At 38.0% G+C, this 15,195-nt stretch overlaps 1 protein-coding gene across 4 annotated transcripts in view; it reads left to right on the top strand.

Moving 5' to 3' along the window:
- The first annotated feature begins 167 nt into the window (after positions 1–167).
- Positions 168–15,195, top strand: part of CNST (consortin, connexin sorting protein) — a 115,848-nt gene continuing 100,820 nt past the window's right edge. For all 4 annotated transcript variants that reach the window (XR_014296596.1, XM_082652500.1, XM_082652499.1 and 1 more), the window contains exon 1: positions 168–350. The gene's annotated coding sequence lies outside the window, so the exon portion shown is untranslated. The remainder of the gene's footprint in view (positions 351–15,195) is intronic.

Raw genomic sequence — 15,195 nt, 5'->3', positions numbered from 1 at the left:
ACCGGCGCCGACGCCCGAGGACTGTGAGTGGACGGCCGAGGAGAGAGACGGACCATCTAGGCGGTGTCTGAACTCGAACTCTATGGTCGTCCGTCCTCTGCACCTCCTCTCTAGCCATCCGCGCTCTATGCTCCGCGGTGGCGGGCCGCCGGCCACCAGCCAGCCAGCCAGCCAGCCGGGAGGGGTACGCAGAGGGAGGCGGGGCGGGAAGGCGAGAGGTGTCTCCTACACTCGAGCGGCGGGAGACCCGAGCAAGCTCTGTGACAGCTGGTCGGCCGCCATGTCAGCAAGGGGGGCTAGAAGCGGATCCGGCGCCCGGCGGTAGCCCTCCTTTCGTCTCCGGTTCCCAGGTGAGGAGAGGAAGAGCGGGTCGCAGCTGGCCGGCCGGCTCGCGTCTAGGGTAAAGCCTTTGGGAACCCCCTCGCTGCTCCCCCGGCGCTGTCTTCCTCCGGCAGCAAAGCCTCTGCCTTCTCGGTGCGGTGGAGCCCTGTTCCCTCACCTCCTCCCTTTCTGCGCTCTCCCGTTTCCCTCTCTTCTGTCGCCGCCGTGGCCTCTTCCTGCGCAGCGCGCCCATTTCTCCCTCCCTAGGGCACTCGCGCCAGGAGTTGTCCCTCTCCCGGCTCCCCGCAGAGCCTGCGGCTTCCACGGCGCCTCTGTTCGTTTTTGTCCTGTTGCCCACAGCCGTGTCTCTCCACCCCTGTGGGTGGTTTTATTTTCCTTCATACCTGTTTTCTTCCCCTCACCGCTTAGATTGTCAAGAAGCACCTAGTGTCTCCCTTCCGTTCCTCCCTCTGGGCCAATATTTATTTTAGTCTGTATTTTTATTTGCGCGTTTATAAGATTTAAAGTTAAGATTAAAAAAATAGGATTGAAAAGTTTAAAGTTCCTTCCTGAGCTTGAAAACAGTAAGGTCTTAGGATGCTTATTTTGTTGCCTTTGTAAACTTAGTCAAACACATTGTACTGTGGAATACAATTTAAAAGACCGATTCCAAAGACTCTAAAAATAGGATGCTCTAATGGAGAATTTGGCAGTCTTTTTACCTATTGGATAGTGATAGAACACTCAATTCTTTGAGAGCGATTTCAGTATTTAAGGATTATACTCAGAAAGAGCTTTACCCGTCACCCTTTCCACCAAGGCAGGAAACTGCAGCCATTCAACTTCCTATTTTAAAATATGTACAGTCCTTTCTGCGTACCTTACTGGGAGCGTAATTGAGCTTGGTATTTTAAATGCACAAGGAAAAGATTCCTAAGGAATGTATCGCCTAGCAAATAGAAGTCTGAAGATTTATTCGGCTGATGAATATCAAATGGATAAAGAATTGATGGCCAAGTATGGCCTTTTTCGGGTTGTAAATTTGTGAGGACACCGTAGAAAGTGTCTTGTCAACTGTTGTGGAAGCCCTGGGAACCCTTTGGTCTTAATTTTTTTTAATTCTTTTTAAAATATTTTCCCCATTGACAAGTCTAGAAGTTATTCTTGCATCCTCTGAACGCCTGAGAGAGCTCCATACCCCCGATCCTTTTACTGAGCTGTCTCCCCATCTCTCCTTATAAAAATATTTCTGTACATTCAGAAATACACTGGATTTTTTTCCCCAAGAGCCCTTGAGGCCTAAATATTTTAAAAATCAAAGCAGAAAGATCTATTACGGTAGAGGAAGAAATGGTTCACTCATAGAACTGTGTTGTTGAATTTCTCACGTTTAAAATATACTTTAAAAAATTGTGGTAAAAAATACCTACCTTAAAATATGCTTTCTTATTTTATATTTGTGGACCAAAGATAACCTACTCAACTCTAGAGAAATTAATGTCGTTTTTAATTTTGCTTTTGAGTGGTGTTATATTCTTTTGATTTTGGAAAAGAGAATTAGGTTATGGTAATTATTTCCCTTTTTATAGTGTTAATGGTTTGTTTGTGGTTGACGATGCTTAAATAATAAGAGACAGAATCTTACACATTTTATTTTTCTGAGGTCCCAGGTGCTAGAAATGACAGAAATATCCATTTCCCTTAAAAATGAACTTTATAATCAGCTTTGAGAGCTACTTCTTTAGAAAAACCTTGTTTGTATATTTCCCATCTTACTTTTTTAAGAGGTGTAGTTTTTGCATCCTGTGCTATTTTTGCCTTTTTGAAGTAATGTAATATCTGTTTAGTGGTGTCAGGCAAACTGATTCTACTATTTTTACACTATTCTTAAGTTATTTTTTTTACTATCCCCGTTTAATTGACAGAGAAGTTAAAATACTGATTTTTCTTTTGACTTTTATACGGCAGTTGTAATTGGGAAATGCCAAGTGACAGTTTGCTACCAGAATTTAGACTGTGGATCTACAGTAGTGCTGCCCAATAGAAATATAATACAAGCTATGTGAGCAATTTAAAGTTTTCTAGTCACATTAACAAAGTAAAAAAGAAGTAGTAGGTGGAATTAATTTTAATATTTTATTTGATTTCTATATATATCATTTCAACATGTGATCAGTTTTAAAAGTTAATGATGAGATGTTTTACATTCTTTCATACTGAATCTGCAAAATCTCATGGGTATTTTATATTTACAGTACAGCTGAATTCCAACCAGCTACATGTCTTAGCTGGTGGCTAAAGACCTTATTGAGCAGCACATATCTATAGGATTACTGTGTGATTCTTAAGATATCTTCTTACCCTGAGAGTCTGGGGTAAATTCTGTGGAGTAAATTTAAAAATCTTTTTCCTAAAGTGCTGGGATATTCAAACTGAGAAGATTCTAGCAGGATGAAAGTTCCAAAAAGTCTCTTCCTTTTTGTGTTGACTGAGGAGGATTAACAGGTGCCCTGTGCTTGTTTAGTGAGTGTCGTAAGATGTATAGAGTGCTCAGTCATTTCCTGGTGTGTCATCGTTACAGTTAATTACATCTGCGTGTCAACAGTGTGTCAAGACACTGTATGAGTCTTTGTCTACTATATCTGTTGGTATTAAGTAGGGAGAACTTGAAAACATATGAGAAGTTTGAACTTTATGGTAAACAGGTAGAGTACCTACTGTTGGAGGCTTATTTTCTGACTCGGTTTCAGGTATGGCTAAGAGTTCTGTAAATGCGCTTCTATATATGATGGTGTTATTAAAGGAAAGAAAATCTTTTTAGCAAAAACTGAGAAGGAAGAGGGTATGTTTTTTGGCTGTAAAACACTGGGAGCCTGAGTAATAGCAAAACACACACACGTGTGTGGTGGTTTGGTTAAACTGTAAAGGGAATATGGCAGTTTTTTAGAGAACGCTACTGACATATTGACAAGGAATGTGTTTTAAGTTGTTTTTGCAACAGATGTGGTGATTTGCACCATCTCTTGTTCAGAGCTGTTATAACTTAAAGATAACCCTCTTTGAAAGGTGACTGCAGCTCACTGACTTCAGTGGGGATCAATAGGACCCATCATCATTCTTATCTTGATGTCTGTATTCTGATAAGCTTACCTAAATACTATTTTAGCTGTACTTTTACATTTAATGTCAGAATTTACTTGAAGACCTAATTAATATTCTGTATAATTTAATATGAGAAACATGCCTCCTCCACAACTTTTATGGTATAAAGAAATCTTAAATTACCTGATCAGTCAACAAACTCCCTCTGTAAAACCTAGTCAGTATAAACCTAGCACAGTGTTGGCAGTGTGTGGAATGTTAAAGGGTCAAAGACAGATTTGGGGAAGGGGATAGTTATTGGATGTTGCTTGTTTCGTGAGAGGTGCATACACATTATGTAGGAAAACAGAGCATTTTCATTTTGTCTTTAAATATAGATGGCTATCCATTGACACCATTTTAGTTGGATAAGAGAATACGTTGTTTTGTTGCTTCAAATTAGTCTTAGCAAATTTTTCTTTAGTTATTTAAGGAAGAATAATTGATAGTCTGGCAATTTTCTGTTTTTAAAAAGGCTCAATTTAAGTGGTCTTTGCAAGGATTATATTTTTATTGAGAAGTTCTGCACTCAATATGTCCATCTGTCTTGATACAGTTATGAGTGTGTTCTGTTTAGGGCCTTGAAGATTCACATGAATATAGGCTTTTCCTTATTTATGTATCATTCCTTTGGGGGAAATTATATTTCCTTTTAACCAAGGAATACTTTTTTTTAATGCATTTGAAGTAACTATAATATCCTTTAATAAAAACTATAATATCCTTTAATAAAAAGGAATACTTTTTTTAATGCATTTGAAGTAACTATAATATCCTTTAATAAAAAGTAAAAAAAATCATATCTAAATCTTCAAAAAAAAGAAATACATTATTAAAAAGTTCTGAATCTTATAATAGGTTGAGATTTCTTAAATTGTTTTAGTCACAGTTTTCAGATTCTGCTCTTTAACATATTTGGAGATGAAAACTTTTTGCCTTTATATCACCTCCTCCCTTCCATCTCTTAGGACTTCCCGCTTTTTCATCATCATTAGCCATGTGGAAAGGAAAAATAGTGTGTGTTTGTCAAAATACTGACAAATCAAGAGTATTTTTCCCTTTGACTGTAGGAAGAATTCTGAAGGAGTAAGTGACACATTTAGTCAACTTTATTGACATTTGGGCATTTGATATTTTAATTGACAGTACCTAAGAGATTTTAGTAATTAACAATATTTTGTAATTGTTATACCTATTAAGTTCTCTTATGAGAATACTAACCTGATTTTCTTGGAAAGCTACTACCTGAATAAATAATTACATTTTTTCTATGTTTGCTGCATTTTGAAAACCCAGTGAATTAGGTGGCTGTGGATTTGTAATTTGAATGAAGGCAAACTAATATTTTGGGGGCTTCCCTGGTGGCGCAGTGGTTGAGAGTCCGCCTGCCGATGCAGGGAACACGGGTTCGTGCCCCGGTCCGGGAGGATCCCACATGCCGCGGAGCGGCTGGGCCCATGAGCCATGGCCACTGAGCCTGCGCGTCCGGGGCCTGTGCTCCGCAACGGGAGAGGGCACAGCAGTGAGAGGCCCGCGTACCGCAAAAAAGAAAAAAAAAAAAACTAATATTTTGAAGCACCTTTTATATATAGGTTTTTAAATAAATAATTTCCTTAAAATATGTGAACTTTATAATAAGATAAAGTATGCTGTTGTTCCTGGATATTGGAGAGCATACCACTTGTATTTTTATTTTATGCCTACATTGTTTTCCTCGTTCACTTTTCTCTCTTCTGCAGGTATTAGCTCTGTACAACAAAATCTTCAAAAAGAATTATTAAATGAACTGAAAAACATTGCTTAAGATTTTTCAACAAGGACTTATTTTTGTGAACATGTGTTTTATTTATTGAAGCCTAGTGGAGTTTTGTTTTGTTTTTTATTTTTCTCCCTTATTAACCACCAAAGATTAGTTTAGATTTTTCTTTTTTCCACTGTGGACATGAAAAAGTTTACTTAAATCAGGTCTCAAAAGGATTCATACCAAGTAACAGACTTGATTTCCTCCCTCATGTTCAACTCAAAAGAGGAGTGGAATTTTGTAGAAACTATACTGATTAGAAAATTATGAAGTTTAGTTTCCTGAAAAAAAGGTTTTGTATCCATTTGTGATTTCTTAATCCAAATTCAGTCATTAGGCTTTATTTTTTTCAACAATTTACAAAGTAATCACTAGGTTTCTTTTGCTCCAATAGTTTAAGAAAACAAAATTGTTGTGGAGTTCTTTGTCACGCCAGTTAGAGTTTTTAACTATAGCATTGCATAAGCACTGTAAAGAGCCAAAATTAGAAGCAATGTTATGTGACTTCCTTATTTTAATCATATAATTAAATGTTTTATAAGACAAGATGGTTTGTTGTCTTAGTCTTACAGTTGAACTCTAGTTTAAAATTGACCTAATAGGTCTTATGTCCACCAAAGTTCGTATTTTTGCTAGCCAGAGAAAGGTCTATTTCAAATTAACCTAAAGTGTCTAATTCAGGAGGTAATTTTTTATTATATCAGGTACCCTCTTGGTTAATTATAATTTTGTGCATTTTGATGCCTATAGGCTTTTTGTCCTCTTTCAGCTGTATGCCTGGGGAAAACCTAGGGACTCCCTAGTAAACCATGACAGGGCTTTGACCTTTGAGTATTTGGCTTACCTTCCCTGACAGCCTCAAAGAGTATACCTATGTGTGCAGAAAACTTATGAGCAAAAATTCTCCTCCGGGAACACTTATCTATGCTGATGAAACAAATATTCTAAGAATGTCTGTCTTAAAACTACAGTTTCCATGTACTTGTATAATACTTTGTATAAAACTATGTATTTTGTATAGCCTTTGCTGGAGAGTTTCCATTTTGTTACAGTGGTTCAGAGTACGTAAAAAGATATCCAGAATAATATCTCCTATAGCTTATTCTGCCTTATCTCACCTTTTGGTTTTTTCCTAACCTGCCTTCCATGAAAAGTTCAAAAGTCAGAACAGGTCATGGTTTATTATAACCTTGGGGTGGGGTGGGGTAGGAGTACAACACATTTTACGCCTTCCTTTTTTCCTTTCCTTCCTCTCTATTACAAAAGTAATAGTGCTCCAGAGAGAAAAAAAGGTGGATAAATTTTATTTTATTTTTATAAATTTATTTATTTTTTGTTTATTTATTTTTGGCTGCACTGGGTCTTCGTTGCTGCGCACGGGCTTTTTCTAGTTGCGGCGAGTGGAGGCTACTCTTCGTTGCGGTGCGTGGGCTTCTCATTGCGGTGGCTTCTCTTGTTGCAGAGCATGGGCTCTAGGCACGCGGGCTCAGTAGTTGTGGCTCGCAAGCTCTAGAGCGCAGGCTCAGTACTTGAGGCGCACGGGCTTAGTTGCTCTGCGGCATGTGAGATCTTCCCGGACCAGTGTTCGAACCCATGTCCCCTGTATTGGCAGGCGGATTCTTAACCAGTGTGCCACCAGGGAAGCCTGATATATTTTAACTTAAGGAAAACATGGTTATTCAAAAATTAGAGTTTTTTCCTATAATGAAAGTTGAACAGAAGCTTTAATTTAGCAGTTAGAATCCATTGATCACTGTCATCATACTTTTGATGTCTGGTGGATTTGCCAGGAAGAAACTTTGAGTACAGGTGTTACCTATACTGCTCACTGCGCAACAGGCCAGTAAATCGGGAGACAAGTTCATGGGGCAAGGAATAGTGAGTGACTTTATTCAGAAAGCCAGCAGACTGAGAAGGTGGTGGACTAGTGTCCCAAAGAACCATCTTCCCCCAGTTAGAATTCAGGCCCCTTTATACTAAAAGATGTGGGGGTGTGGTTGGTTGCTGCAAACTTCTTGGTGCCAGAATCCTTCATTCTTCCAGCTTTCCAGGTAGGTCCAATCACAGTGTTCCTATAAACCTCCAACAAGACAAATGTTATTTTCTGTTCTGCAACTTTTTATCTCTACGTGAATGGAAAAGTGTTTTACCTTTAAAGGTCAGAGTCTTGAGAATGGGCTATCCTGTATATTTTAGGATATAGGCAACATTCTTAACTTGTGACAAAAAGCAATAGAATACAAACGTTAAAGTAGAAGAAGCAGATCCAGTATGGTGTCAGACTTGTTCTTCCCTATTACAGAAGGAAACTTTGAGTACACCAATACTAAACTGTGCTAGAATGTGTGTGTGTGTGTGTGTATGTGTGTGTGTGTGTGTAAATACATATATTTGTTTATTTACTTGGCTGCACCACGTGGCTTGTGGGATCTTAGTTCCCCAACCAGGGATTGAACCCAGGCCCTCGGTAGTGAAAGTGCCAAGTCCTAACAGCTGGACCGCCAGGGAATTCCCAGTAGAATATATTTAATAGTGTCTCTTTCATCATGTGTGTTTTCTTTAGGGAATATTCTCCACTGAAATAAAATATCTTCGGGGAAAAATCGTATTCTGTCAACAGTCTTTCAAAGTATTGGAAGGTATCTTCTTCTGGGACAAATATTTTCTCTTGGTTTTTTATTCTTTTCTTAGAATTTATTACCTAGGATAAACTACCTTACTCTGGAATTTTTTCTTTTCCCAAACCCCCATCAAAATACTTTCTCTTGAATGACTAGTTATAGGAAAGCATATTCACTTTTACACCTGTCTCCCTTCCTGCCTTTCTATTAACTTTTGTTATGCTGGAGATATAAATTAGTATGTCACTGTTGTGTCAAACATCACAGTAAGAATTAATATCATAAATATTTAGATATTATAGGAATAGAAAACAATATCTACCTATTTGACATGGATAAGGTATAATTTCTTGGGAACAATCAGAGTTTTGTTTTTTTTGATTTTATTTATTTATTTTTGGCTGCGTTGGGTCTTTGTTGCGGTGTGCGGGCTTTCTCTAGTTGTGGCGAGCGGGGGCTACTCTTTGTTGCAGTGCACGGGCTTCTCATTGTGGTGGCTTCTCTTGTTGCAGAGCACGGGCTCTAGGTGCGTGGGCTTCAGTAGTTGTGGCATGCAGGCTCAGTAGTTGTGGCTCGTGGGCTCTAGAGCGCAGGCTCAGTAGTTGTGGCACACAGGCTTAGTTGCTCTGTGGCATGTGGGATCTTCCTGGACCAGGGCTCGAACCTGTGTCCCCTGCATTGGCAGGCGGATTCTTAACCACTGCGCCACCAGGGAAGCCCAACAATCAGAGTTTTTAATGTCAGGCCCAAGAATAGACTTCAAGGGGTCTGTGAGCCCCCTGAAATAACATTCATAACTTAGCGGTAGTATATGTGTATTTTTCTGAGGAGGGAATTCTTAGCTTTCATCAGATTCTTCAAAGGTCCATGACCCAGAAAAAGATAAGAACCACAGAATTAATTTGAGCTTGGTTATAAATCTCTAATCCTTCTCATCAGTGATAGTTTTGTAAGGATCTCTATATATAAGCTTCATTTTTTAGTAGTATTTTATTTATGACAAAAATAATTTAATAGATTATCTTATAGGAAAAGGCATACTGATTCTTTTAAAAAACAAATCTTCCTCAAGTATCTTACCTATTGTTTTGTATACCTTTAGACATTTCTCAAGTATCCTGCAGGTTACTTTGTTTTTTATCATTTGTTTGCCATCTGTGCATTTTACAGAAAGATGATTAATTCTTGTGACTGAATTTTTCCTGGCACTTCAAAAAGTTGTTCATAGAGTAAGGATTAGGATAAAGGAAAGCTGCATTTTGTGAGGATGCCTTACGCAGTGAGAGGAATGAGTCCATAGGTAGGTTGATTATACACATATGCTCCTGATGAAGTGGAAAAGAGTAAGAAAGGGAAAGAATATCCTTGAACAGCAGATAGAAACATTCTACTACTGAGATAAGAGGGGGAAATACTAGTTACCAACTAACATCTGGTAACCTCTGTTTACATGTGGCCCAGTTGAGACTGCTGAGCTAGGAATACAAAGAGGACTGGAGGCCAGTGGTAAAGGTTTAGAATAGCTTTGGGGGATGTGGTCCCGGGAGCTCTCTGAGGAATGATGTCTGGCCATCATTGAGGCTCCTACCTGAGGTTGGATGGATACTGTTTTTACAGTTACCAATCTGCATAATTGTGATTTTCTTTAGCAACAGATAGCAGCTTGGGTATAAGAGCAGAGAAAGTGGTTAGGTTGATCAGGGCTGGAGTTTTATAGGGTGGGTGCAGAAGAAATATGAGAACTAAGGAGGTAGCTAGAGATGATCCATGAATTCAGTGCTCGATAGGAAAGAAAGTAATGCCAGGAGGAGGCTAATGTTAAAAAAAAAAAAAAAAGGCAGAAGTCTGAAGGCTTTTTGTTGTTGTTGTTTTAAAAATAATTTTATTTTGTTTACTTTTTTTTGTTCCTGGCCACGCTGCGCCGCTTGCAGGATCTCAGTTCCCCGACCAGGGATTGAACCCTGGCCATGGCAATGAAAGCCCAGAATCCTAACCATTAGGCCACTGGGGAACTCCTGAGGCTGCAGTTCTTGATGTAGTTGAACTGGGTAACGGTAGTGGGGGTAATGACAGTAGGGGATTGAGAGTTAAAAATAGGAATAGAACCAGATAATGGGATATTGGTAGTGGCATATTGGAGATATTAAGACTTATCTGAAGGAACAGATTGTTTTGATGCTCAATAAAGTCTAAGACCAGGGTGACACTTGCTAAATTCACCAGACAGTAAGATGTCATTATAGAACTTTGAGACATGGAGAAATATTCATTCCACAAGTCTATCAAGTCACTGTCTTTCTTATGTAAAACACGAAGATAGTGTGTTTTCTTTTTTTTAAAATTTTATTATTTTTTAAAATTAATTTTTACTGGAGTATAGTTGCTTACAAAGGTAGTGTTTTCTGAACAGTAATCTGCCTCTGGCTTGCAGGATGGATTGAAAAGGCTGTGTGAGACAAGAGCCTCAATTAAAAGTAAACATATCAGCCTAAGCTCATTTTGAAATTTCATATCTTCTGAAACGATAGAATTAATAGATTTTTGCTTTTTGTTCAAAAGAAGAATAGAGAGTAAACTAGAGAGCTCCTGGCTTAGGTTTTATAACTGTGAAATAGTGTTAAAATTATGTTTGACGCCGTATGGGTTATGTTCTTTTTCCTAGTTGAATTCATAGGTTAATTTTAATTTACTGATAATCCATATGAACCTACACATTACAACATCCATATACACTTCGGTGAATAATTTTGAAATATGGTGGCTTGTCAATGACCTTGAAGCTAGCATTAGTTCCTATTAGTTTATTGTCTAATGTTTGAACCCATAGGTGATCAGCATTGTACTAAGTACTGTGGGAAATGCAGTAAAAATGAGCCCTTTCATCAAAACATTTGATGAAAAATACAAGTCCCAAATATATATAAGTAGTTTTTTAAGAAAGGGAAGAAAACATATGAGAACCTTTTTTGGTTTAGTATAATTTATAATTAATTCACTAAATATTTTGTAGAATTTATTTCCTCATTTTACCAGAATTTTAAATGCCACCTTCCCCCCCGCCCCCGGTACGTGGGCCTCTCACTGTTGTGGCCTCTCCCGTTGCGGAGCACAGGCTCTGGACACTAAGGCTCAGCGGCCATGGCTCACGGGCCCAGCCACTCTGTGGCATGTGGGATCTTCCCGGACCAGGGCACGAACCCGTGTCCCCTGATCAGCAGGCGGACTCTCAACCACTGCGCCACCAGGGAAGCCCAAATACCACCTTTTTGACTTAGGGTTTGGTAAACATATAGGGAAAAGTTATGTAACAATTCAGATGAGTTCATTTCTAAGATCTGTAGAGTTCCACCATAGAGGTTTCTACTTTGTGCCCTTGAGAACTGGCTTTGTAGGAACTCCTGTTTCTGTAGGTTATTGGCAAATATATCCAGTGACTCTTTGATGCTCTAAAATAGTTAGGGTCTTAAGGCAATGGGAATCCTCTGAAATGGTGGATAAACAAACCTTACAAAAAAAAAAAAACCACACATTTATCGCATGAGATAACATATGTTAAAGTGACCGCCTTCCACAGTGTTAAGCACATAGAGCAGTTAGTAAATTGGTTGTTTTGTTTTTAATTTGCTAACTTTGTGATAACCTTGTATATATTTGGATTATTTTCTTTGTAAAGAGGTGAACAATATTAATATCTAGATTAACTGTGTAGCATTCTTTGGAGTTTTTAAAAATACTGTGTCCTTGGTTCAATGCTTTAAACATTTTTTTGAATAGAAAAATATTGTATGTTTAGATATATGCAAAATGCAGAAAAGTACAAAACAAATTAACTTGTACTCCCATCAGCCAAGAGCAAGAATTGTGAACATTTCTGTATATTTACTTTCAGTGTCTCTGGAGTGTGTGTAAACATAGTTGAGATCATATTTATTTGTTTTAGATTCTATTTCCCTCATTATAGATTCATAATGTACATATTTTGTGGTGTTGTAATATCTAGGGTATGAGCTAATTTACTTAATCATTCCCCTATTATTGAACATTTAGATTGTTTCCAATTTTTCACACATTGCCACAATGACCTTGGACAAACTATCTGGCTGCTTAGTTTTCCCATTTGTAAGTGGGAGAAACAATACTTTGTAGCAATTAAAAGGATTAACTGAGGTAATGTGTACAAAATATACAGAACAGTTCCTGGAACAGAATAAACTTTTAAAATAATGCCTTGCTGTTCATGTTTGTGCATAGAGAATCCTCCCCCTCTCCCTTTTTTCTTTTTTTGCTTGCTATTCAGAGTATTTCTTTAGCATAAACCTTCAGAAAGAAACTTAGTAGGTCTTAATTGTTTTAATAGTCTTACTATTTATTATGAAATTGTTTTCTGATAAATTGTGCCAATTTATATTCAAATTGAACAGCATGTGACAAGGCATATCTTAGTAGAAGATTAGTAGGGAATAAAGTTAGATGGATTGTTGAGAGATTGTATTAAGGTTTAGGAGTTAGGACTTGAACTGGATTAAGGGCAATGTGAGTTGAAGAGGCAACTTCAGTAGATCTCTAGCTACTTCTTATACTTTTCCCATCCAGCCAAGCTGTCGCACTCATTTTCCTCTAAAAACTCCTTGTCTATTATCTGTACTGAAGTCTCTATCCTATCCCACCTCTCCTTACTTTCCATCTATCTAATTTTTCCTTCTTAATCTTCTTCTCAATCTTTTCTCCTCTGTCTTTTCCTGTCCGGAGGCCTGCCCAGCTAAACAACAGAGCAGAGCAGGGTCTGTTTTCTGCTGACAGGCTCACTCAAGAAAGAAAGGTGGCTGAGACAGTTAAGATCAGGTATTACCAAATTTACGAAACAGATAAATCAATCTGCCTCCCCAGAGGTGAGTAAAGGAGTACATCAGGAACGAGGGAGATTTCTTCATAACCCTCAATATTTATAGTAACGTTGCCACATTCTTAGTGATTATATATATTAGCATATATTCAAATGCCTTTTAAAACGTTTTTTCTGAGTGTAAAAATAATGCACCTTACAACTCAATAAATAATAACCCAATTAAAAATTGGGCAAAGGATCTGAATAGACATTTCTCCGAAGAGACAAATGGCCAATAAATACATGCCCCCACCCCCCTCTTCCCCCAACATATGCTGCACTGAGCCTGGTGGTATATATTTAGTAGGCTCTCCGTAAATGTTAATAAAGGGTGTTACCTTTGCCTTCTGGGAGCCATGGAAACTTGGCCTTCAAAATTCAGGCACGGGCCAGAGTGCAAACATTCGGAAGTCTCGTTCTAACCTGGAACAGTAAAGTAACAGTTTTACGTTAAAAACTTTAAAATATTGATTTTTGGTTCTTGGTTTTTTTTTGGCAGCTTGTGGGATTTTAGTTCCCCAACCAGGGATCGAATCTGGGACTTTGGCAATGAGAGCATGGAGTCCTAACCCCTGGACTGCCAGGGAATTCCCTTGATTTTGGTTCTTACCTTTTTAGAAACTATCCTGCTCTCTGTTTTTGATGGGTTATTGCCAAGTTATAGCTTTTTTTGAAGATTGCTAAGGTGGACATTTTCCTTTCAGTAAAGAAAAGAGCATGTACTAAAATGATTCAAGTGCAAATCTTTTTGTGGTTAAAGCATCTTCAAAATTGACAATTCTTATGAAATAAAGATTTAAGTAGTACCAACAAATCCTGTTGTACTATTATTATGACTTTGCTCTTCATTCCTCTCCCTTTATAGCCTCTTCCCTCTCCTACTTTTACCTCCTTATTCAAATTCTCTTTCTAGACCTGACCATTCTCTGGGTCTGTTTTTTGTTTGTTTGTTTTGGGTTTTTTTAAATAAATTTATTTTATTTATTTATTTATTTATTTTTGGCTGTGTTGGGTCTGTGCGTGGGCTTTTCTCTAGTTGCGGCGAGCAGGGGCTACTCTTTGTTGCGGTGCGCAGGCTTTTCGTTGTGGTGGCTTCTCTTGTTGCAGACAGAGCATGGGCTCTAGGTGAGCGGGCTTCAGTAGTTGGGGCACGTGGGCTCAGTAGTTGTGGCTCTCAGGCTCTAGAGTGCAGGCTCAGTAGTTGTGGCACACAGGCTTAGTTGCTCCACGGCATGTGGCATCTTCCTGGACCAGGGCTCAAACCCATGTCCCCTGCATTGGCAGGCTGATTCTTAACCACTGAGCCACCAGGGAAGTCCCTGGGTCTGTTTTTGAACTAACTTTGGGCCAAGCTTACTCTGAAACTCAGTAGTCTGTGTGATATCCTGTAATCCATCCACTATTTTATACCCATCATCCAAATTTTTAACGTATGTCTCCACTTTCACTTGGACCTCTGAGGTTACTCTCTTATTATTTTAGTCTTTTACTTTGAAAATTTCAGGAGACTCCTATTAGTAAAATAATATATTTTCTTAATTTCAGTAAGAGTGGTCATAATTCTTATTGGAACCAGTTTTATTCCATTTATTTCATAGATTTCATTTTTGTCTTTTAAATGGGCATGGAAATATCTTTTATGTTTTTCTATGGTAGAGAAATCCAATCTAGAATATGAGAAGGTGAAGCTTTCAGGTAAAATTGTAGTTGAAAAAAAAAAGGAAAGTCTAGGTTAAAATAAATTTGACCTTTGTCTAGTTCCATTTGTCTCATCTCTATTTTTGAAAGTAACATAAAACAGTTCTTCTGTATGTTCTTTGCATATTTAAATCTTATCCTTTAATTTGCATAGCTTGAGCAGTAAGGATTTATAATTACAGATTCAGAATTTTCTGGATCAGAAAGTAGAGTGGGTCCATTTAATTTAATCTTTGCTTTTTGTACTAATTCATGCTTCTTTTTTCGAATTTGCTGACTTGCCGTTATATTTAATCTTTCAGTGACAAAAGTACTCTCTGTTTTGGCGTTTCCCCTCTATTTCTGTTTCCTACCAGATATTTGTGGGGTTTTTGTTGTTAAATATATTTTAAACATTATCTTAAGTGATGTAATCATTTTTTCTAAATCTATTTCCTTAGGTAAGAGGAAGTGAAAAAGAGACGTTACTGTTTTAGTTCAATTGAACAAGCATTATTTAGGGCCAATTATGTGCCTAGGACCGTGCTGTGGTAAGGGCTGCAAAAGAAGTAACACATATATTCTCTTGCTTCAAGCACTTGAATTCTACTTGGGAAATAATATACATGTATGGAATAGCTTGTGAAAAAGCCTAAAGCAATAAATAAGCAAACTTGAAACAGTATCCACTAGATACTTTAAAAAATACAGTGCTTATTTCATTAAAAAAAAAAGTCTTTGTGAATATT

Source organism: Grampus griseus (genome assembly GCF_964374135.1).
Source record: "Grampus griseus genome assembly, chromosome: 1".
Classification (NCBI taxonomy): domain Eukaryota; kingdom Metazoa; phylum Chordata; class Mammalia; order Artiodactyla; family Delphinidae; genus Grampus; species Grampus griseus.
The sequence above is the reverse complement of the archived record's forward strand: the minus strand, read 5'-3'. Positions and strand labels throughout refer to the sequence as shown.